This window comes from Coffea eugenioides, unplaced genomic scaffold (genome assembly GCF_003713205.1).
Source record: "Coffea eugenioides isolate CCC68of unplaced genomic scaffold, Ceug_1.0 ScVebR1_493;HRSCAF=1179, whole genome shotgun sequence".
NCBI classification, from domain to species: Eukaryota; Viridiplantae; Streptophyta; class Magnoliopsida; order Gentianales; family Rubiaceae; genus Coffea; species Coffea eugenioides.
Window position 1 is genome coordinate 1 of NW_020864335.1, and position 20989 is coordinate 20989.

The 20989-nt window shown below is 42.7% G+C and overlaps 35 non-coding genes and 2 pseudogenes across 35 annotated transcripts; all 37 read right to left on the reverse strand.

The window, feature by feature from the left end:
- Positions 1–267: 267 nt before the first annotated feature.
- LOC113758397 lies at positions 268–386 on the reverse strand. The gene has a single exon (XR_003466722.1). It is a non-coding gene; the product is annotated as a 5S ribosomal RNA (ribosomal RNA).
- Positions 387–1876: 1490 nt separating this feature from the next.
- Positions 1877–1995, reverse strand: LOC113758377. Its single transcript, XR_003466703.1, has one exon. It is a non-coding gene; the product is annotated as a 5S ribosomal RNA (ribosomal RNA).
- A 416-nt stretch (positions 1996–2411) lies between these two features.
- On the reverse strand, positions 2412–2530 carry LOC113758357. Its single transcript, XR_003466683.1, has one exon. It is a non-coding gene; the product is annotated as a 5S ribosomal RNA (ribosomal RNA).
- A 415-nt stretch (positions 2531–2945) lies between these two features.
- Positions 2946–3064, reverse strand: LOC113758387. The gene has a single exon (XR_003466712.1). It is a non-coding gene; the product is annotated as a 5S ribosomal RNA (ribosomal RNA).
- Positions 3065–3471: 407 nt separating this feature from the next.
- LOC113758352 lies at positions 3472–3589 on the reverse strand (annotated as a pseudogene).
- A 416-nt stretch (positions 3590–4005) lies between these two features.
- On the reverse strand, positions 4006–4123 carry LOC113758368. The gene has a single exon (XR_003466694.1). It is a non-coding gene; the product is annotated as a 5S ribosomal RNA (ribosomal RNA).
- Positions 4124–4539: 416 nt separating this feature from the next.
- On the reverse strand, positions 4540–4658 carry LOC113758401. Its single transcript, XR_003466725.1, has one exon. It is a non-coding gene; the product is annotated as a 5S ribosomal RNA (ribosomal RNA).
- Positions 4659–5073: 415 nt separating this feature from the next.
- LOC113758386 lies at positions 5074–5192 on the reverse strand. Its single transcript, XR_003466711.1, has one exon. It is a non-coding gene; the product is annotated as a 5S ribosomal RNA (ribosomal RNA).
- Positions 5193–5607: 415 nt separating this feature from the next.
- LOC113758380 lies at positions 5608–5726 on the reverse strand. Its single transcript, XR_003466706.1, has one exon. It is a non-coding gene; the product is annotated as a 5S ribosomal RNA (ribosomal RNA).
- Positions 5727–6142: 416 nt separating this feature from the next.
- On the reverse strand, positions 6143–6261 carry LOC113758367. Its single transcript, XR_003466693.1, has one exon. It is a non-coding gene; the product is annotated as a 5S ribosomal RNA (ribosomal RNA).
- A 415-nt stretch (positions 6262–6676) lies between these two features.
- LOC113758355 lies at positions 6677–6795 on the reverse strand. Its single transcript, XR_003466681.1, has one exon. It is a non-coding gene; the product is annotated as a 5S ribosomal RNA (ribosomal RNA).
- Positions 6796–7211: 416 nt separating this feature from the next.
- On the reverse strand, positions 7212–7330 carry LOC113758350. Its single transcript, XR_003466678.1, has one exon. It is a non-coding gene; the product is annotated as a 5S ribosomal RNA (ribosomal RNA).
- Positions 7331–7747: 417 nt separating this feature from the next.
- Positions 7748–7866, reverse strand: LOC113758388. The gene has a single exon (XR_003466713.1). It is a non-coding gene; the product is annotated as a 5S ribosomal RNA (ribosomal RNA).
- Positions 7867–8281: 415 nt separating this feature from the next.
- LOC113758378 lies at positions 8282–8400 on the reverse strand. The gene has a single exon (XR_003466704.1). It is a non-coding gene; the product is annotated as a 5S ribosomal RNA (ribosomal RNA).
- Positions 8401–8816: 416 nt separating this feature from the next.
- On the reverse strand, positions 8817–8935 carry LOC113758358. Its single transcript, XR_003466684.1, has one exon. It is a non-coding gene; the product is annotated as a 5S ribosomal RNA (ribosomal RNA).
- Positions 8936–9350: 415 nt separating this feature from the next.
- Positions 9351–9469, reverse strand: LOC113758389. Its single transcript, XR_003466714.1, has one exon. It is a non-coding gene; the product is annotated as a 5S ribosomal RNA (ribosomal RNA).
- A 415-nt stretch (positions 9470–9884) lies between these two features.
- LOC113758395 lies at positions 9885–10003 on the reverse strand. The gene has a single exon (XR_003466720.1). It is a non-coding gene; the product is annotated as a 5S ribosomal RNA (ribosomal RNA).
- Positions 10004–10419: 416 nt separating this feature from the next.
- Positions 10420–10538, reverse strand: LOC113758359. Its single transcript, XR_003466685.1, has one exon. It is a non-coding gene; the product is annotated as a 5S ribosomal RNA (ribosomal RNA).
- Positions 10539–10954: 416 nt separating this feature from the next.
- LOC113758390 lies at positions 10955–11073 on the reverse strand. Its single transcript, XR_003466715.1, has one exon. It is a non-coding gene; the product is annotated as a 5S ribosomal RNA (ribosomal RNA).
- Positions 11074–11488: 415 nt separating this feature from the next.
- On the reverse strand, positions 11489–11607 carry LOC113758379. The gene has a single exon (XR_003466705.1). It is a non-coding gene; the product is annotated as a 5S ribosomal RNA (ribosomal RNA).
- Positions 11608–12023: 416 nt separating this feature from the next.
- LOC113758360 lies at positions 12024–12142 on the reverse strand. Its single transcript, XR_003466686.1, has one exon. It is a non-coding gene; the product is annotated as a 5S ribosomal RNA (ribosomal RNA).
- A 415-nt stretch (positions 12143–12557) lies between these two features.
- On the reverse strand, positions 12558–12676 carry LOC113758398. The gene has a single exon (XR_003466723.1). It is a non-coding gene; the product is annotated as a 5S ribosomal RNA (ribosomal RNA).
- A 413-nt stretch (positions 12677–13089) lies between these two features.
- Positions 13090–13208, reverse strand: LOC113758396. Its single transcript, XR_003466721.1, has one exon. It is a non-coding gene; the product is annotated as a 5S ribosomal RNA (ribosomal RNA).
- Positions 13209–13624: 416 nt separating this feature from the next.
- Positions 13625–13743, reverse strand: LOC113758361. The gene has a single exon (XR_003466687.1). It is a non-coding gene; the product is annotated as a 5S ribosomal RNA (ribosomal RNA).
- Positions 13744–14159: 416 nt separating this feature from the next.
- Positions 14160–14278, reverse strand: LOC113758402. Its single transcript, XR_003466726.1, has one exon. It is a non-coding gene; the product is annotated as a 5S ribosomal RNA (ribosomal RNA).
- Positions 14279–14692: 414 nt separating this feature from the next.
- LOC113758369 lies at positions 14693–14811 on the reverse strand. Its single transcript, XR_003466695.1, has one exon. It is a non-coding gene; the product is annotated as a 5S ribosomal RNA (ribosomal RNA).
- Positions 14812–15226: 415 nt separating this feature from the next.
- LOC113758381 lies at positions 15227–15345 on the reverse strand. The gene has a single exon (XR_003466707.1). It is a non-coding gene; the product is annotated as a 5S ribosomal RNA (ribosomal RNA).
- A 416-nt stretch (positions 15346–15761) lies between these two features.
- On the reverse strand, positions 15762–15880 carry LOC113758362. The gene has a single exon (XR_003466688.1). It is a non-coding gene; the product is annotated as a 5S ribosomal RNA (ribosomal RNA).
- A 414-nt stretch (positions 15881–16294) lies between these two features.
- On the reverse strand, positions 16295–16413 carry LOC113758356. Its single transcript, XR_003466682.1, has one exon. It is a non-coding gene; the product is annotated as a 5S ribosomal RNA (ribosomal RNA).
- Positions 16414–16829: 416 nt separating this feature from the next.
- On the reverse strand, positions 16830–16948 carry LOC113758364. Its single transcript, XR_003466690.1, has one exon. It is a non-coding gene; the product is annotated as a 5S ribosomal RNA (ribosomal RNA).
- A 416-nt stretch (positions 16949–17364) lies between these two features.
- Positions 17365–17483, reverse strand: LOC113758382. Its single transcript, XR_003466708.1, has one exon. It is a non-coding gene; the product is annotated as a 5S ribosomal RNA (ribosomal RNA).
- A 420-nt stretch (positions 17484–17903) lies between these two features.
- Positions 17904–18027, reverse strand: LOC113758353 (annotated as a pseudogene).
- Positions 18028–18440: 413 nt separating this feature from the next.
- LOC113758403 lies at positions 18441–18559 on the reverse strand. The gene has a single exon (XR_003466727.1). It is a non-coding gene; the product is annotated as a 5S ribosomal RNA (ribosomal RNA).
- Positions 18560–18974: 415 nt separating this feature from the next.
- On the reverse strand, positions 18975–19093 carry LOC113758370. The gene has a single exon (XR_003466696.1). It is a non-coding gene; the product is annotated as a 5S ribosomal RNA (ribosomal RNA).
- A 415-nt stretch (positions 19094–19508) lies between these two features.
- On the reverse strand, positions 19509–19627 carry LOC113758384. Its single transcript, XR_003466709.1, has one exon. It is a non-coding gene; the product is annotated as a 5S ribosomal RNA (ribosomal RNA).
- A 416-nt stretch (positions 19628–20043) lies between these two features.
- Positions 20044–20162, reverse strand: LOC113758363. Its single transcript, XR_003466689.1, has one exon. It is a non-coding gene; the product is annotated as a 5S ribosomal RNA (ribosomal RNA).
- A 415-nt stretch (positions 20163–20577) lies between these two features.
- Positions 20578–20698, reverse strand: LOC113758351. Its single transcript, XR_003466679.1, has one exon. It is a non-coding gene; the product is annotated as a 5S ribosomal RNA (ribosomal RNA).
- Positions 20699–20989: the final 291 nt, after the last annotated feature.

A 20989-nucleotide genomic window follows, 5' to 3' on the forward strand; every position in this document is an offset into this window, starting at 1 on the left:
TTTGCACCCTGTTTTTTTCCATCATCCCGCAACTCTAAATTATCATTAAATCAATCCTTCACGCTTGCGGTGATACATTTGCGCCGACAAATTTGAGCGATGATCCGGGCTTTGATCGAGCCGTACCGTTCCTGATTTGTCTCGCGCCTTCGGATCCTCCTTCACGCTTCGACAAGAAGCAAAATATTAAGCAATCGTTCCGAAGGACCTAAATTACTACAGGATAAAGAACGAATAGAAAATTTGAATTTCGAAACAAAAAAGAATGGGGTGCTACAAGAGGAATTCCCAGGGGGTCACCCGTCCTAATACTGCTCACGCCCAAGCACGCTTAACATCGGAGTTCTGATGGGATCCGGTGCATTAGTGCTGGTATGATCGCACCCGCCATGTTCCTTTCGCTTTATTCTTTTAAACTACCCCGTCCTGCGAAGCAGTGTGGCTTTTCTAGACCGGAATTCATTTTAAGCGTCAATTGAAGCATTTTCCTCTTATCCTTTTATTTATTTACTTTATATTTTTTTTTGTTATTGATTTGCACCCTGTTTTTTTCCATCTTCCCGCAACTCTAAATTATCATGAAATCAATCCTTCACGCTTGCGGTGATACATTTGCGCCGACAAATTTGAGCGACGATCCGGGCTTTGATCGAGCCGTACCGTTCCTAATTTGTCTCGCGCCTTCAGATCCTCCTTCACGCTTTGACAAGAAGCAAAATATTAAGGAAACATCGTTCCGACGGAGCTAAATTACTACAGGATAAAGAACGAATAGGAAATTTGGATTTCGAAACAAAATAAAGAGAGGGGTGGCAACACGAGGACTTCCCCAGGGGGTCACCAATCCTAAGTTCTACTCTCGCCCAACACGTCTTAATTTGGAGTTTCTGATGGATCCGGTGCATTAGTGCTGGTATGATCGGGCTCCGCCATAATTCCTTTCGTTTTATTCTTTTAAACTCCCGTCTGCGAAGCAGTGTGGCTTTTCAGACGAAATTTCATTTTAAGCGTCAATTCAGCATTTTTCCTTATCCTTATATTTATTTGCTTTCATATTTTTTTTTTGTTATTGATTTGCACCTGTTTTTTTCCGTCATCGCGCAACCAATAATTGTCCATGAAATTAATCCATCACGCTTGCGCTGATACAATTTGCGCCGAAAATTTGAGCGATGATCCGGGCTTTGATCGAGCCGGTACCGTTCCTGAATTCTCTCGCGCCTTCAGATCGCCTTCATGCTTCGGAAGAAGCAAAATATAAAGCAATCGTTCCGAAGGACCCTAAATTACTACAGGATAAAGACGATAGAAAATTTGAATTTCGAAAACAAAAAAAGAGTGGGGGTGCAACAAGAGCGAATCCCAGGGGTCACCCGTCTAATATTTTCTGCTCACGCCCAAAGCACGCTTAACTTGGAGTTCTTGATGGGATACGGTGCATTAGTGCTGTATGATCGCACCGCCATGTTTCTTCGCTTTCATTCTTTTAAACTAACCTCGTCTGCCGAAGCAGTGTGGCTTTTCTAGACCGGAATTCATTTTAAGCGTCAATTGAAGCATTTTCCTCTTATCCTTTTATTTATTTACTTTATTTTTTTTTTGTTATTGATTTGCACCCTGTTTTTTTCGATCATCCCGCAACTCTAAATTATCATAAAATCAATCCTTCACGCTAGCGGTGATACATTTGCGCCGACAAATTTAAGCGACGATCCGGGCTTTGATCGAGCCGTACCGTTCCTGATTTGTCTCGCGCCTTCAGATCCTCCTTCGCGCTTCGACAAGAAGCAAAATATTAAGCAATCGTTCCGACGGAGCTAAATTACTACAGGATAAAGAACGAATAGGAAATTTGGATTTCGAAACAAAAAAGAGAGGGGTGCAACACGAGGACTTCCCAGGGGGTCACCAATCCTAGTACTACGCTCGCCCAAACACGCTTAATTTCGGAGTTCTGATGGGATCCGGTGCATTAGTGCTGGTATGATCGCTCCCGCCATATTCCTTTCGCGTTATTCTTTTAAACTACCCCGTCCTGCGAAGCAGTGTGGCTTTTCTAGACCGAAATTCATTTTAAGCGTCAATTCAAGCATTTTCCTCATATCCTTTTATTTATTTGCTTTCATATTTTTTTTTGTTATTGATTTGCACCCTGTTTTTTTCCCTCATCGCGCAAGTCTAAATTGTCATGAAATCAATCCATTACGTTTGCGGTGCTATATTTGCGCCGACAACTTTGGGCGACGATCCGGGGTTTGATCGAACCGTACCGTTCCTGATTTGTCTCGCGCCTTCAGGCTCGCCTTCATGCTTCGACAAGAAGCAAAATATAAAGCAATCTTTCCGACGGAGCTAAATTACTACAGGATAAAGAACGAATAGGAAATTTGGATTTCGAAACAAAAAAAATAGGGGTGCAACACGAGAACTTCCCAGGTGGTCACCCATTCTAGTACTACTCTCGCCCAAGCACGCTTAACTTCGGAGTTCTGATGGGATCCGGTGCATTAGGGCTGGAATGATCGCACCCGCCATGTTCCTTTCGCTTTATTCTTTTAAACTACCCCGTCCTGCGAAGCAGTGCGTCTTTTCTAGACCGGAATTCATTTTAAGCGTTAATTGAAGCATTTTCCTCTTATCCTTTTATTTATTTACTTTATATTTTTTTTTGTTATTGATTTGCACCCTGTTTTTTTCCATCATCCCGCAACTCTAAATTATCATGAAATCAATCCTTCACGCTTGCGGTGATACATTTGCGCCGACAAATTTGAGCGACGATCCGGTCTTTGATCGAGCCGTACCATTCCTGATTTGTCTCGCGCCTTCAGATCCGCCTTCATGCTTCGACAAGAAGCAAAATATGAAGCAATCATTCCGACGGAGCTAAATTACTACAGGATAAAGAACGAATACGAAATTTGGATTTCGAAACAAAAAAAAGAGGGATGCAACACGAGAACTTCCCAGGGGGTCACCCATTCTAGTACTACTCTCGCCCAAGCACGCTTAACTTCGGAGTTCTGATGGGATCCGGTGCATTAGTGCTGGTATGATCGCACCCGCCATGTTCCTTTCGTTTATTCTTTTAAACTACCCCGTCCTGCGAAGCAGTGTGGCTTTTCTAGACCGGAATTCATTTTAAGCGAAAATTGAAGCATTTTCCTCTTATCCTTTTATTTATTTACTTTATTTTTTTTTTGTTATTGATTTGCACCCTGTTTTTTTCCATCATCCCGCAACTCTAAATTATCTTAAAATCAATCCTTCACGTTGCGGTGATACATTTGCGCCGACAAATTTGAGCGCCGATCCGGGCTTTGATCGAGCCGTACCGTTCTGATTTGTCTCGCGCCTTCAGATCCTCCTTCACGCTTCGACAAGAACAATATTAAGCAATCGTTCCGACGGAGCTAAATTACTACGTAAGAACGATACGGAAATTTGGATTTCGAAACAAAAAGAATAGAGGGCGTGCAACACAGGACTTCCCAGGGGGTCACCAATCCTAGTACTACTCTCGCCCAACCTCGCTTAATTTCAGAGTTCTGATGGGATCCGGTGCATTAGTGCTGGTATGATCGCTCCCGCCATATTCCTTTCGCTTTATTCTTTTAAACTACCCCGTCCTGCGAAGCAGTGTGGCTTTTTTTGACCGAAATTCATTTTAAGCGTCAATTCAAACATTTTTCTCTTATCCTTTTATTTATTTGCTTTCATATTTTTTTTTGTTATTGATTTGCACCCTGTTTTTTTCCCTCATCGCGCAAGTCTAAATTGTCATGAAATCAATCCATCACGCTTGCGGTGATATATTTGCGCCGACAACTTTGGGCGACGATCCGGGGTTTGATTGAACCGTACCGTTCCTGATTTGTCTCGCGCCTTCAGGCTCACCTTCATGCTTCGACAAGAAGCAAAATATAAATCAATCTTTCCGACGGAGCTAAATTACTACAGGATAAAGAACGAATAGGAAATTTGGATTTCGAAACAAAAAAAATAGGGGTGCAACACGAGAACTTCCCAGGGGTCACCCATTCTAGTACTACTCTCGCCCAAGCACGCTTAACTTCGGAGTTCTGATGGGATCCGGTGCATTAGGGCTGGAATGATCGCACCCGCCATGTTCCTTTCGCTTTATTCTTTTAAACTACCCCGTCCTGCGAAGCAGTGTGGCTTTTCTAGACCGGAATTCATTTTAAGCGTTAATTGAAGCATTTTTCCTCTTATCCTTTTATTTATTTACTTCATATTTTATTTTGTTATTGATTTGCACCCTGTTTTTTTCCATCATCCCGCAACTCTAAATTATCATGAAATCAATCCTTCACGCTTGCGGTGATACATTTGCGCCGACAAATTTGAGCGATGATCCGGGCTTTGATCGAGCCGTACCGTTCCTGATTTGTCTCGCGCCTTCGGATCCTCCTTCACGCTTCGACAAGAAGCAAAATATTAAGCAATCGTTCCGAAGGACCTAAATTACTACAGGATAACGAACGAATAGAAAATTTGAATTTCGAAACAAAAAAGAGTGGGGTGCTACAAGAGGAATTCCCAGGGGGTCACCCGTCCTAATACTGCTCACGCCCAAGCACGCTTAACTTCGGAGTTCTGATGGGATACGGTGCATTAGTGCTGGTATGATCGCACCCACAACGTTCCTTTCGCTTTATTCTTTTAAACTACCCCGTCCAGCGAAGCAGTGTGGCTTTTCTTGACCGGAATTCATTTTAAGCGTCAATTGAAGCATTTTCCTCTTATACTTTTATTTATTTACTTTATATTTTTTTTTGTTATTGATTTGCACCCTGTTTTTTTCCATCATCCCGCAACTCTAAATTATCATTAAATCAATCCTTCACGCTTGCGGTGATACATTTGCGCAGATAAATTTGAGCGATGATCCGGGCTTTGATCGAGCCGTACCGTTCCTGAATTCTCTCGCGCCTTCAGATCCGCCTTCATGCTTCGAGAAGAAGCAAAATATAAAGCAATCGTTCCGAAGGACCTAAATTACTACAGGATAAAGAACGAATAGAAAATTTGAATTTCGAAACAAAAAAGAGTGGGGTGCAACAAGAGGAATTCCCAGGGGGTCACCCGTCCTAATACTGCTCACGCCCAAGCACGCTTAACTTCGGAGTTCTGATGGGATACGGTGCATTAGTGCTGGTATGATCGCACCCACAACGTTCCTTTCGCTTTATTCTTTTAAACTACCCCGTCCAGCGAAGCAGTGTGGCTTTTCTAGACCGGAATTCATTTTAAGCGTCAATTGAAGCATTTTCCTCTTATCCTTTTATTTATTTACTTCATATTTTTTTTTGTTATTGATTTGCACCCTGTTTTTTTCCATCATCCCGCAACTCTAAATTATCATAAAATCAATCCTTCACGCTTGCGGTGATACATTTGCGCCGACAAATTTGAGCGACGATCCGGGCTTTGATCGAGCCGTACCGTTCCTGATTTGTCTCGCGCCTTCAGATCCTCCTTCACGCTTCGACAAGAAGCAAAATATTAAGCAATCGTTCCGACGGAGCTAAATTACTACAGGATAAAGAACGAATAGGAAATTTGGATTTCGAAACAAAAAAGAGAGGGGTGCAACACGAGGACTTCCCAGGGGGTCACCAATCCTAGTACTACTCTCGCCCAACCACGCTTAATTTCGGAGTTCTGATGGGATCCGGTGCATTAGTGCTGGTATGATCGCTCCCGCCATATTCCTTTCGCTTTATTCTTTTAAACTACCCCGTCCTGCGAAGCAATGTGGCTTTTCTAGACCGAAATTCATTTTAAGCGTCAATTCAAGCATTTTCCTCATATCCTTTTATTTATTTGCTTTCATATTTTTTTTTGTTATTGATTTGCACCCTGTTTTTTTCCCTCATCGCGCAAGTCTAAATTGTCATGAAATCAATCCATCACGTTTGCGGTGATATATTTGCGCCGACAACTTTGGGCGACGATCCGGGGTTTGATCGAACCGTACCGTTCCTGATTTGTCTCGCGCCTTCAGGCTCGCCTTCATGCTTCGACAAGAAGCAAAATATAAAGCAATCTTTCCGACGGAGCTAAATTACTACAGGATAAAGAACGAATAGGAAATTTGGATTTCGAAACAAAAAAAATAGGGGTGCAACACGAGAACTTCCCAGGTGGTCACCCATTCTAGTACTACTCTCGCCCAAGCACGCTTAACTTCGGAGTTCTGATGGGATCCGGTGCATTAGGGCTAGAATGATCGCACCCGCCATGTTCCTTTCGCTTTATTCTTTTAAACTACCCCGTCCTGCGAAGCAGTGCGTCTTTTCTAGACCGGAATTCATTTTAAGCGTTAATTGAAGCATTTTCCTCTTATCCTTTTATTTATTTACTTTATATTTTTTTTTGTTATTGATTTGCACCCTGTTTTTTTCCATCATCCCGCAACTCTAAATTATCATGAAATCAATCCTTCACGCTTGCGGTGATACATTTGCGTCGACAAATTAGAGCGACGATCCGGTCTTTGATCGAGCCGTACCGTTCCTGATTTGTCTCGCGCCTTCAGATCCGCCTACATCCTTCGACAAGAAGCAAAATATAAAGCAATCGTTTCAACGGAGCTAAATTACTACAGGATAAACAACGAATAGGAAATTTGGATTTCGAAAGAAAAAAGAGAGGGGTGCAACACGAGGACTTCCCAGGGGGTCACCCATCCTAGTACTACTCTCGCCCAAGCATGCTTAACTTCGGAGTTCTGATGGGATCCGGTGCATTAGTGCTGGTATGATCGCACCCGCCATGTTCCTTTCGCTTTATTCTTTTAAACCATCCCGTCCTGCGAAGCAGTGTGGTTTTTCTAAACCGGCATTCCTTTTAAGCGTCAATTCAAGTATTTTCCTCTTACCCTTTTTTTTATTTGCTTTCATATTTTTTTTTGCTATTGATTTGCACCCTGTTTTTTTCCCTCATCGCGCAACTCTAAATTGCCATGAAATCAATCCATCACGCTTGCGCTGATACATTTGCGCCGACAAATTTGAGCGACGATCCGGGCTTTGATCGAGCCGTACCGTTCCTGATTTGTCTCGCGCCTTCAGATCCGCCTTCATGCTTCGACAAGAATCAAAATATGAAGCAATCATTCCGACGGAGCTAAATTACTACAGGATAAAGAACGAATACGAAATTTGGATTTCGAAACAAAAAAAAGAGGGGTGCAACACGAGAACTTCCCAGGGGGTCACCCATTCTAGTACTACTCTCGCCCAAGCACGCTTAACTTCGGAGTTCTGATGGGATCCGGTGCATTAGTGCTGGTATGATCGCACCCGCCATGTTCCTTTCGCTTTATTCTTTTAAACTACCCCGTCCTGCGAAGCAGTGTGGCTTTTCTAGACCGGAATTCATTTTAAGCGTCAATTCAAGCATTTTTCTCTTATCCTTATATTTATTTGCTTTCATATTTTTTTTTGTTATTGATTTGCACCCAATTTTTTTTCCGTCATCGCGCAACAATAAATTGTCATGAAATTAATCCATCACGCTTGCGCTGATACATTTGCGCCGACAAATTTGAGCGATGATCCGGGCTTTGATCGAGCCGTACCGTTCCTGAATTCTCTCGCGCCTTCAGATCCGCCTTCATGCTTCGAGAAGAAGCAAAATATTAAGCAATCGTTCCGAAGGACCTAAATTACTACAGGATAAAGAACGAATAGAAAATTTGAATTTCGAAACAAAAAAGAGTGGGGTGCAACAAGAGGAATTCCCAGGGGGTCACCCGTCCTAATACTGCTCACGCCCAAGCACGCTTAACTTCGGAGTTCTGATGGGATACGGTGCATTAGTGCTGGTATGATCGCACCCGCCATGTTTCTTTCGCTTTATTCTTTTAAACTACCTCGTCCTGCGAAGCAGTGTGGCTTTTCTAGACCGGAATTCATTTTAAGCGTCAATTGAAGCATTTTCCTTTTATCCTTTTATTTATTTACTTTATTTTTTTTTTTGTTATTGATTTGCACCCTGTTTTTTTCCATCATCCCGCAACTCCAAATTATCATGAAATCAATCCTTCACGCTTGCGGTGATACATTTGCGCCGACAAATTTGAGCGACGATCCGGGTTTTGATCGAGCCGTACCGTTCCTGATTTGTCTCGCGCCTTCAGATCCTCCTTCACGCTTCGACAAGAAGCAAAATATTAAGCAATCGTTCCGACGGAGCTAAATTACCACAGGATAAAGAACGAATAGGAAATTTGGATTTCGAAACAAAAAAGAGAGGGGTGCAACACGAGGACTTCCCAGGGGGTCACCAATCCTAGTACTACGCTCGCCCAAACACGCTTAATTTCGGAGTTCTGATGGGATCCGGTGCATTAGTGCTGGTATGATCGCTCCCGCCATATTCCTTTCGCGTTATTCTTTTAAACTACCCCGTCCTGCGAAGCAGTGTGGCTTTTCTAGACCGAAATTCATTTTAAGCGTCAATTCAAGCATTTTCCTCATATCCTTTTATTTATTTGCTTTCATATTTTTTTTTGTTATTGATTTGCACCCTGTTTTTTTCCCTCATCGCGCAAGTCTAAATTGTCATGAAATCAATCCATCACGTTTGCGGTGCTATATTTGCGCCGACAACTTTGGGCGACGATCCGGGGTTTGATCGAACCGTACCGTTCCTGATTTGTCTCGCGCCTTCAGGCTCGCCTTCATGCTTCGACAAGAAGCAAAATATAAAGCAATCTTTCCGACGGAGCTAAATTACTACAGGATAAAGAACGAATAGGAAATTTGGATTTCGAAACAAAAAAAATAGGGGTGCAACACGAGAACTTCCCAGGTGGTCACCCATTCTAGTACTACTCTCGCCCAAGCACGCTTAACTTCGGAGTTCTGATGGGATCCGGTGCATTAGGGCTGGAATGATCGCACCCGCCATGTTCCTTTCGCTTTATTCTTTTAAACTACCCCGTCCTGCGAAGCAGTGCGTCTTTTCTAGACCGGAATTCATTTTAAGCGTTAATTGAAGCATTTTCCTCTTATCCTTTTATTTATTTACTTTATATTTTTTTTTGTTATTGATTTGTACCCTGTTTTTTTCCATCATCCCGCAACTCTAAATTATCATTAAATCAATCCTTCACGCTTGCGGTGATACATTTGCGCCGACAAATTTGAGCGATGATCCGGGCTTTGATCGAGCCGTACCGTTCCTGAATTCTCTCGCGCCTTCAGATCCGCCTTCATGCTTCGAGAAGAAGCAAAATATAAAGCAATCGTTCCGAAGGACCTAAATTACTACAGGATAAAGAACGAATAGAAAATTTGAATTTCGAAACAAAAAAGAGTGGGGTGCAACAAGAGGAATTCCCAGGGGGTCACCCGTCCTAATACTGCTCACGCCCAAGCACGCTTAACTTCGGAGTTCTGATGGGATACGGTGCATTAGTGCTGGTATGATCGCACCCACAACGTTCCTTTCACTTTATTCTTTTAAACTACCCCGTCCAGCGAAGCAGTGTGGCTTTTCTAGACCGGAATTCATTTTAAGCGTCAATTGAAGCATTTTCCTCTTATACTTTTATTTATTTACTTTATATTTTTTTTTGTTATTGATTTGCACCCTATTTTTTTCCATCATCCCGCAACTCTAAATTATCATGAAATCAATCCTTCACGCTTGCGGTGATACATTTGCGCCGACAAATTTGAGCGACGATCCGGGCTTTGATCGAGCCGTACCGTTCCTGATTTGTCTCGCGCCTTCAGATCCTCCTTCACGCTTCGACAAGAAGCAAAATATTAAGCAATCGTTCCGACGGAGCTAAATTACTACAGGATAAAGAACGAATAGGAAATTTGGATTTCGAAACAAAAAAGAGAGGGGTGCAACACGAGGACTTCCCAGGGGGTCACCAATCCTAGTACTACTCTCGCCCAACCACGCTTAATTTCAGAGTTCTGATGGGATCCGGTGCATTAGTGCTGGTATGATCGCTCCCGCCATATTCCTTTCGCTTTATTCTTTTAAACTACCCCGTCCTGCGAAGCAGTGTGGCTTTTTTTGACCGAAATTCATTTTAAGCGTCAATTCAAACATTTTTCTCTTATCCTTTTATTTATTTGCTTTCATATTTTTTTTTGTTATTGATTTGCACCCTGTTTTTTTCCCTCATCGCGCAAGTCTAAATTGTCATGAAATCAATCCATCACGCTTGCGGTGATATATTTGCGCCGACAACTTTGGGCGACGATCCGGGGTTTGATTGAACCGTACCGTTCCTGATTTGTCTCGCGCCTTCAGGCTCACCTTCATGCTTCTACAAGAAGCAAAATATAAATCAATCTTTCCGACGGAGCTAAATTACTACAGGATAAAGAACGAATAGGAAATTTGGATTTCGAAACAAAAAAAATAGGGGTGCAACACGAGAACTTCCCAGGTGGTCACCCATTCTAGTACTACTCTCGCCCAAGCACGCTTAACTTCGGAGTTCTGATGGGATCCGGTGCATTAGGGCTGGAATGATCGCACCCGCCATGTTCCTTTCGCTTTATTCTTTTAAACTACCCCGTCCTGCGAAGCAGTGTGGCTTTTCTAGACCGGAATTCATTTTAAGCGTTAATTGAAGCATTTTTCCTCTTATCCTTTTATTTATTTACTTCATATTTTATTTTGTTATTGATTTGCACCCTGTTTTTTTCCATCATCCCGCAACTCTAAATTATCATAAAATCAATCCTTCACGCTTGCGGTGATACATTTGCGCCGACAAATTTGAGCGATGATCCGGGCTTTGATCGAGCCGTACCGTTCCTGATTTGTCTCGCGCCTTCGGATCCTCCTTCACGCTTCGACAAGAAGCAAAATATTAAGCAATCGTTCCGAAGGACCTAAATTACTACAGGATAAAGAACGAATAGAAAATTTGAATTTCGAAACAAAAAAGAGTGGGGTGCAACAAGAGGAATTCCCAGGGGGTCACCCGTCCTAATACTGCTCACGCCCAAGCACGCTTAACTTCGGAGTTCTGATGGGATACGGTGCATTAGTGCTGGTATGATCGCACCCGCCATGTTTCTTTCGCTTTATTCTTTTAAACTACCTCGTCCTGCGAAGCAGTGTGGCTTTTCTAGACCGGAATTCATTTTAAGCGTCAATTGAAGCATTTTCCTTTTATCCTTTTATTTATTTACTTTATTTTTTTTTTTGTTATTGATTTGCACCCTGTTTTTTTCCATCATCCCGCAACTCCAAATTATCATGAAATCAATCCTTCACGCTTGCGGTGATACATTTGCGCCGACAAATTTGAGCGACGATCCGGGTTTTGATCGAGCCGTACCGTTCCTGATTTGTCTCGCGCCTTCAGATCCTCCTTCACGCTTCGACAAGAAGCAAAATATTAAGCAATCGTTCCGACGGAGCTAAATTACCACAGGATAAAGAACGAATAGGAAATTTGGATTTCGAAACAAAAAAGAGAGGGGTGCAACACGAGGACTTCCCAGGGGGTCACCAATCCTAGTACTACGCTCGCCCAAACACGCTTAATTTCGGAGTTCTGATGGGATCCGGTGCATTAGTGCTGGTATGATCGCTCCCGCCATATTCCTTTCGCGTTATTCTTTTAAACTACCCCGTCCTGCGAAGCAGTGTGGCTTTTCTAGACCGAAATTCATTTTAAGCGTCAATTCAAGCATTTTCCTCATATCCTTTTATTTATTTGCTTTCATATTTTTTTTTGTTATTGATTTGCACCCTGTTTTTTTCCCTCATCGCGCAAGTCTAAATTGTCATGAAATCAATCCATTACGTTTGCGGTGCTATATTTGCGCCGACAACTTTGGGCGACGATCCGGGGTTTGATCGAACCGTACCGTTCCTGATTTGTCTCGCGCCTTCAGGCTCGCCTTCATGCTTCGACAAGAAGCAAAATATAAAGCAATCTTTCCGACGGAGCTAAATTACTACAGGATAAAGAACGAATAGGAAATTTGGATTTCGAAACAAAAAAAATAGGGGTGCAACACGAGAACTTCCCAGGTGGTCACCCATTCTAGTACTACTCTCGCCCAAGCACGCTTAACTTCGGAGTTCTGATGGGATCCGGTGCATTAGGGCTGGAATGATCGCACCCGCCATGTTCCTTTCGCTTTATTCTTTTAAACTACCCCGTCCTGCGAAGCAGTGCGTCTTTTCTAGACCGGAATTCATTTTAAGCGTTAATTGAAGCATTTTCCTCTTATCCTTTTATTTATTTACTTTATATTTTTTTTTGTTATTGATTTGCACCCTGTTTTTTTCCATCATCCCGCAACTCTAAATTATCATGAAATCAATCCTTCACGCTTGCGGTGATACATTTGCGCCGACAAATTTGAGCGACGATCCGGTCTTTGATCGAGCCGTACCATTCCTGATTTGTCTCGCGCCTTCAGATCCGCCTTCATGCTTCGACAAGAAGCAAAATATGAAGCAATCATTCCGACGGAGCTAAATTACTACAGGATAAAGAACGAATACGAAATTTGGATTTCGAAACAAAAAAAAGAGGGATGCAACACGAGAACTTCCCAGGGGGTCACCCATTCTAGTACTACTCTCGCCCAAGCACGCTTAACTTCGGAGTTCTGATGGGATCCGGTGCATTAGTGCTGGTATGATCGCACCCGCCATGTTCCTTTCGTTTATTCTTTTAAACTACCCCGTCCTGCGAAGCAGTGTGGCTTTTCTAGACCGGAATTCATTTTAAGCGAAAATTGAAGCATTTTCCTCTTATCCTTTTATTTATTTACTTTATTTTTTTTTTGTTATTGATTTGCACCCTGTTTTTTTCCATCATCCCGCAACTCTAAATTATCTTAAAATCAATCCTTCACGCTTGCGGTGATACATTTGCGCCGACAAATTTGAGCGACGATCCGGGCTTTGATCGAGCCGTACCGTTCCTGATTTGTCTCGCGCCTTCAGATCCTCCTTCACGCTTCGACAAGAAGCAAAATATTAAGCAATCGTTCCGACGGAGCTAAATTACTACAGGATAAAGAACGAATAGGAAATTTGGATTTCGAAACAAAAAAGAGAGGGGTGCAACACGAGGACTTCCCAGGGGGTCACCAATCCTAGTACTACTCTCGCCCAACCACGCTTAATTTCAGAGTTCTGATGGGATCCGGTGCATTAGTGCTGGTATGATCGCTCCCGCCATATTCCTTTCGCTTTATTCTTTTAAACTACCCCGTCCTGCGAAGCAGTGTGGCTTTTTTTGACCGAAATTCATTTTAAGCGTCAATTCAAACATTTTTCTCTTATCCTTTTATTTATTTGCTTTCATATTTTTTTTTGTTATTGATTTGCACCCTGTTTTTTTCCCTCATCGCGCAAGTCTAAATTGTCATGAAATCAATCCATCACGCTTGCGGTGATATATTTGCGCCGACAACTTTGGGCGACGATCCGGGGTTTGATTGAACCGTACCGTTCCTGATTTGTCTCGCGCCTTCAGGCTCACCTTCATGCTTCGACAAGAAGCAAAATATAAATCAATCTTTCCGACGGAGCTAAATTACTACAGGATAAAGAACGAATAGGAAATTTGGATTTCGAAACAAAAAAAATAGGGGTGCAACACGAGAACTTCCCAGGTGGTCACCCATTCTAGTACTACTCTCGCCCAAGCACGCTTAACTTCGGAGTTCTGATGGGATCCGGTGCATTAGGGCTGGAATGATCGCACCCGCCATGTTCCTTTCGCTTTATTCTTTTAAACTACCCCGTCCTGCGAAGCAGTGTGGCTTTTCTAGACCGGAATTCATTTTAAGCGTTAATTGAAGCATTTTTCCTCTTATCCTTTTATTTATTTACTTCATATTTTATTTTGTTATTGATTTGCACCCTGTTTTTTTCCATCATCCCGCAACTCTAAATTATCATGAAATCAATCCTTCACGCTTGCGGTGATACATTTTCGCCGACAAATTTGAGCGATGATCCGGGCTTTGATCGAGCCGTACCGTTCCTGATTTGTCTCGCGCCTTCGGATCCTCCTTCACGCTTCGACAAGAAGCAAAATATTAAGCAATCGTTCCGAAGGACCTAAATTACTACAGGATAACGAACGAATAGAAAATTTGAATTTCGAAACAAAAAAGAGTGGGGTGCTACAAGAGGAATTCCCAGGGGGTCACCCGTCCTAATACTGCTCACGCCCAAGCACGCTTAACTTCGGAGTTCTGATGGGATACGGTGCATTAGTGCTGGTATGATCGCACCCACAACGTTCCTTTCGCTTTATTCTTTTAAACTACCCCGTCCAGCGAAGCAGTGTGGCTTTTCTTGACCGGAATTCATTTTAAGCGTCAATTGAAGCATTTTCCTCTTATACTTTTATTTATTTACTTTATATTTTTTTTGTTATTGATTTGCACCCTGTTTTTTTCCATCATCCCGCAACTCTAAATTATCATTAAATCAATCCTTCACGCTTGCGGTGATACATTTGCGCAGATAAATTTGAGCGATGATCCGGGCTTTGATCGAGCCGTACCGTTCCTGAATTCTCTCGCGCCTTCAGATCCGCCTTCATGCTTCGAGAAGAAGCAAAATATAAAGCAATCGTTCCGAAGGACCTAAATTACTACAGGATAAAGAACGAATAGAAAATTTGAATTTCGAAACAAAAAAGAGTGGGGTGCAACAAGAGGAATTCCCAGGGGGTCACCCGTCCTAATACTGCTCACGCCCAAGCACGCTTAACTTCGGAGTTCTGATGGGATCCGGTGCATTAGTGCTGGTATGATCGCACCCGCCATGTTCCTTTCGCTTTATTCTTTTAAACTACCCCGTCCTGCGAAGCAGTGTGGCTTTTCTAGACCGGAATTCATTTTAAGCGTCAATTGAAGCATTTTCCTCTTATCCTTTTATTTATTTACTTTATATTTTTTTTTGTTATTGATTTGCACCCTGTTTTTTTCCATCATCCCGCAACTCTAAATTATCATAAAATCAATCCTTCACGCTTGCGGTGATACATTTGCGCCGACAAATTTGAGCGACGATCCGGGCTTTGATCGAGCCGTACCGTTCCTGATTTGTCTCGCGCCTTCAGATCCTCCTTCACGCTTCGACAAGAAGCAAAATATTAAGCAATCGTTCCGACGGAGCTAAATTACTACAGGATAAAGAACGAATAGGAAATTTGGATTTCGAAACAAAAAAGAGAGGGGTGCAACACGAGGACTTCCCAGGGGGTCACCAATCCTAGTACTACTCTCGCCCAACCACGCTTAATTTCGGAGTTCTGATGGGATCCGGTGCATTAGTGCTGGTATGATCGCTCCCGCCATATTCCTTTCGCTTTATTCTTTTAAACTACCCCGTCCTGCGAAGCAGTGTGGCTTTTCTAGACCGAAATTCATTTTAAGCGTCAATTCAAGCATTTTCCTCATATCCTTTTATTTATTTGCTTTCATATTTTTTTTTGTTATTGATTTGCACCCTGTTTTTTTCCCTCATCGCGCAAGTCTAAATTGTCATGAAATCAATCCATCACGTTTGCGGTGATATATTTGCGCCGACAACTTTGGGCGACGATCCGGGGTTTGATCGAACCGTACCGTTCCTGATTTGTCTCGCGCCTTCAGGCTCGCCTTCATGCTTCGACAAGAAGCAAAATATAAAGCAATCTTTCCGACGGAGCTAAATTACTACAGGATAAAGAACGAATAGGAAATTTGGATTTCGAAACAAAAAAAATAGGGGTGCAACACGAGAACTTCCCAGGTGGTCACCCATTCTAGTACTACTCTCGCCCAAGCACGCTTAACTTCGGAGTTCTGATGGGATCCGGTGCATTAGGGCTGGAATGATCGCACCCGCCATGTTCCTTTCGTTTATTCTTTTAAACTACCCCGTCCTGCGAAGCAGTGCGTCTTTTCTAGACCGGAATTCATTTTAAGCGTTAATTGAAGCATTTTCCTCTTATCCTTTTATTTATTTACTTTATATTTTTTTTTGTTATTGATTTGCACCCTGTTTTTTTCCATCATCCCGCAACTCTAAATTATCATGAAATCAATCCTTCACGCTTGCGGTGATACATTTGCGCCGACAAATTTGAGCGACGATCCGGTCTTTGATCGAGCCGTACCGTTCCTGATTTGTCTCGCGCCTTCAGATCCGCCTACATCCTTCGACAAGAAGCAAAATATAAAGCAATCGTTTCAACGGAGCTAAATTACTACAGGATAAACAACGAATAGGAAATTTGGATTTCGAAAGAAAAAAGAGAGGGGTGCAACACGAGGACTTCCCAGGGGGTCACCCATCCTAGTACTACTCTCGCCCAAGCATGCTTAACTTCGGAGTTCTGATGGGATCCGGTGCATTAGTGCTGGTATGATCGCACCCGCCATGTTCCTTTCGCTTTATTCTTTTAAACCATCCCGTCCTGCGAAGCAGTGTGGTTTTTCTAAACCGGCATTCCTTTTAAGCGTCAATTCAAGTATTTTCCTCTTACACTTTTTTTTATTTGCTTTCATATTTTTTTTTGCTATTGATTTGCACCCTATTTTTTTCCCTCATCGCGCAACTCTAAATTGCCATGAAATCAATCCATCACGCTTGCGCTGATACATTTGCGCCGACAAATTTGAGCGACGATCCGGGCTTTGATCGAGCCGTACCGTTCCTGATTTGTCTCGCGCCTTCAGATCCGCCTTCATGCTTCGACAAGAAGCAAAATATGAAGCAATCATTCCGACGGAGCTAAATTACTACAGGATAAAGAACGAATAGGAAATTTGGATTTCGAAACAAAAAAAAGAGGGGTGCAACACGAGAACTTCCCAGGGGGTCACCCATTCTAGTACTACTCTCGCCCAAGCACGCTTAACTTCGGAGTTCTGATGGGATCCGGTGCATTAGTGCTGGTATGATCGCACCCGCCATGTTCCTTTCGCTTTATTCTTTTAAACTACCCCGTCCTGCGAAGCAGTGTGGCTTTTTCTAGACCGGAATTCATTTTAAGCGTCAATTGAAGCATTTTTCCTCTTATCCTTTTATTTATTTACTTTATTTTTTTTTTGTTATTGATTTGCACCCTGTTTTTTTCCATCATCCCGCAACTCTAAATTATCATAAAATCAATCCATCACGCTTGCGGTGATACATTTGCGCCGACAAATTTGAGCGACGATCCGGGCTTTGATCGAGCCGTACCGTTCCTGATTTGTCTCGCGCCTTCAGATCCTCCTTCACGCTTCGACAAGAAGCAAAATATTAAGCAATCGTTCCGACGGAGCTAAATTACTACAGGATAAAGAACGAATAGGAAATTTGGATTTCGAAACAAAAAAGAGAGGGGTGCAACACGAGGACTTCCCAGGGGGTCACCAATCCTAGTACTACTCTCGCCCAACCACGCTTAATTTCGGAGTTCTGATGGGATCCGGTGCATTAGTGCTGGTATGATCGCTCCCGCCATATTCCTTTCGCTTTATTCTTTTAAACTACCCCGTCCTGCGAAGCAGTGTGGCTTTTTTAGACCGAAATTCATTTTAAGCGTCAATTCAAGCATTTTTCTCTTATCCTTTTATTTATTTGCTTTCATATTTTTTTTTGTTATTGATTTGCACCCTGTTTTTTTCCCTCATCGCGCAAGTCTAAATTGTCATGAAATCAATCCATCACGCTTGCGGTGATATATTTGCGCCGACAACTTTGGGCGACGATCCGGGGTTTGATCGAACCGTACCGTTCCTGATTTGTCTCGCGCCTTCAGGCTCGCCTTCATGCTTCGACAAGAAGCAAAATATAAAGCAATCTTCCGACGGAAGCTAAATTTACTACAGGGATAAAGACGAATAGGAAATTTGGATTTCGCAAACAAAAAAAAATAAGGGGTGCCAACACGAAGAAACTTCCAGGGGGTCACCCATTCTAGTTACTACTCTCGCCCAAGCACGCTTAACTTCGGAGTTCTGCATGGGATCCGGTGCCATAGGGCCTGGAATGATCGCACCCGCCATGTTTTTCTTTCGCTTTTATTCTTTTAAACTACCCCCGTCTGCGAAGCAGTGTGGCTTTTCTAGGACCGGAATCATTTTAAGCGTTAATTTGAAGCATTTCCTCTTATCCTTTATTATTTACTTTATATTTTTATTTTGATTGATTTGCACCTGTTTTTTCCATCATCCCGCAATTCTAAATTATCATGAAATCAATCCTTCACGCTTGCGGTGATACATTTGCGCCGACAAATTTGAGCGATGATCCGGGCTTTGATCGAGCCGTACCGTTCCTGATTTGTCTCGCGCCTTCGGATCCTCCTTCACGCTTCGACAAGAAGCAAAATATTAAGCAATCGTTCCGAAGGACCTAAATTACTACAGGATAAAGAACGAATAGAAAATTTGAATTTCGAAACAAAAAAGAATGGGGTGCTACAAGAGGAATTCCCAGGGGGTCACCCGTCCTAATACTGCTCACGCCCAAGCACGCTTAACTTCGGAGTTCTGATGGGATACGGTGCATTAGTGCTGGTATGATCGCACCCACAACGTTCCTTTCGCTTTATTCTTTTAAACTACCCCGTCCAGCGAAGCAGTGTGGCTTTTCTAGACCGGAATTCATTTTAAGCGTCAATTGAAGCATTTTCCTCTTATACTTTTATTTATTTACTTTATATTTTTTTTTGTTATTGATTTGCACCCTGTTTTTTTCCATCATCCCGCAACTCTAAATTATCATTAAATCAATCCTTCACGCTTGCGGTGATACATTTGCGCCGACAAATTTGAGCGATGATCCGGGCTTTGATCGAGCCGTACCGTTCCTGAATTCTCTCGCGCCTTCAGATCCGCCTTCATGCTTCGAGAAGAAGCAAAATATAAAGCAATCGTTCCGAAGGACCTAAATTACTACAGGATAAAGAACGAATAGAAAATTTGAATTTCGAAACAAAAAAGAGTGGGGTGCAACAAGAGGAATTCCCAGGGGGTCACCCGTCCTAATACTGCTCACGCCCAAGCACGCTTAACTTCGGAGTTCTGATGGGATCCGGTGCATTAGTGCTGGTATGATCGCACCCGCCATGTTCCTTTCGCTTTATTCTTTTAAACTACCCCGTCCTGCGAAGCAGTGTGGCTTTTCTAGACCGGAATTCATTTTAAGCGTCAATTGAAGCATTTTCCTCTTATCCTTTTATTTATTTACTTTATATTTTTTTTTGTTATTGATTTGCACCCTGTTTTTTTCCATTATCCCGCAACTCTAAATTATCATAAAATCAATCCTTCACGCTTGCGGTGGTACATTTGCGCCGACAAATTTGAGCGACGATCCGGGCTTTGATCGAGCCGTACCGTTCCTGATTTGTCTCGCGCCTTCAGATCCTCCTTCACGCTTCGACAAGAGGCAAAATATTAAGCAATCGTTCCGACGGAGCTAAATTACTACAGGATAAAGAACGAATAGGAAATTTGGATTTCGAAACAAAAAAGAGAGGGGTGCAACACGAGGACTTCCCAGGGGGTCACCAATCCTAGTACTACTCTCGCCCAACCACGCTTAATTTCGGAGTTCTGATGGGATCCGGTGCATTAGTGCTGGTATGATCGCTCCCGCCATATTCCTTTCGCTTTATTCTTTTAAACTACCCCGTCCTGCGAAGCATTGTGGCTTTTCTAGACCGAAATTCATTTTAAGCGTCAATTCAAGCATTTTCCTCATATCCTTTTATTTATTTGTTTTCATATTTTTTTTTGTTATTGATTTGCACCCTGTTTTTTTCCCTCATCGCGCAAGTCTAAATTGTCATGAAATCAGTCCATCACGTTTGCGGTGATATATTTGCGCCGACAACTTTGGGCGACGATCCGGGGTTTGATCGAACCGTACCGTTCCTGATTTGTCTCGCGCCTTCAGGCTCGCCTTCATGTTTCGACAAGAAGCAAAATATAAAGCAATCTTTCCGACGGAGCTAAATTACTACAGGATAAAGAACGAATAGGAAATTTGGATTTCGAAACAAAAAAAATAGGGGTGCAACACGAGAACTTCCCAGGTGGTCACCCATTCTAGTACTACTCTCGCCCAAGCACGCTTAACTTCGGAGTTCTGATGGGATCCGGTGCATTAGGGCTGGAATGATCGCACCCGCCATGTTCCTTTCGCTTTATTCTTTTAAACTACCCCGTCCTGCGAAGCAGTGCGTCTTTTCTAGACCGGAATTCATTTTAAGCGTTAATTGAAGCATTTTCCTCTTATCCTTTTATTTATTTACTTTATATTTTTTTTTGTTATTGATTTGCACCCTGTTTTTTTCCATCATCCCGCAACTCTAAATTATCATGAAATCAATCCTTCACGCTTGCGGTGATACATTTGCGCCGACAAATTTGAGCGACGATCCGGTCTTTGATCGAGCCGTACCGTTCCTGATTTGTCTCGCGCCTTCAGATCCGCCTACATCCTTCGACAAGAAGCAAAATATAAAGCAATCGTTTCAACGGAGCTAAATTACCACAGGATAAACAACGAATAGGAAATTTGGATTTCGAAAGAAAAAAGAGAGGGGTGCAAGACGAGGACTTCCCAGGGGGTCACCCATCCTAGTACTACTCTCGCCCAAGCATGCTTAACTTCGGAGTTCTGATGGGATTTTCGTTCCATTAGTGCTGGTATGATCGCACCCGCCATGTTCCTTTCGCTTTATTCTTTTAAACCATCCCGTCCTGCGAAGCAGTGTGGTTTTTCTAGACCGGAATTCCTTTTAAGCGTCAATTCAAGTATTTTCCTCTTACCCTTTTTTTTATTTGCTTTCATATTTTTTTTTGTTATTGATTTGCACCCTGTTTTTTTCCCTCATCGCGCAACTCTAAATTGCCATGAAATCAATCCATCACGCTTGCGCTGATACATTTGCGCCGACAAATTTGAGCGACGATCCGGGTTTTGATCGAGCCGTACCGTTCCTGATTTGTCT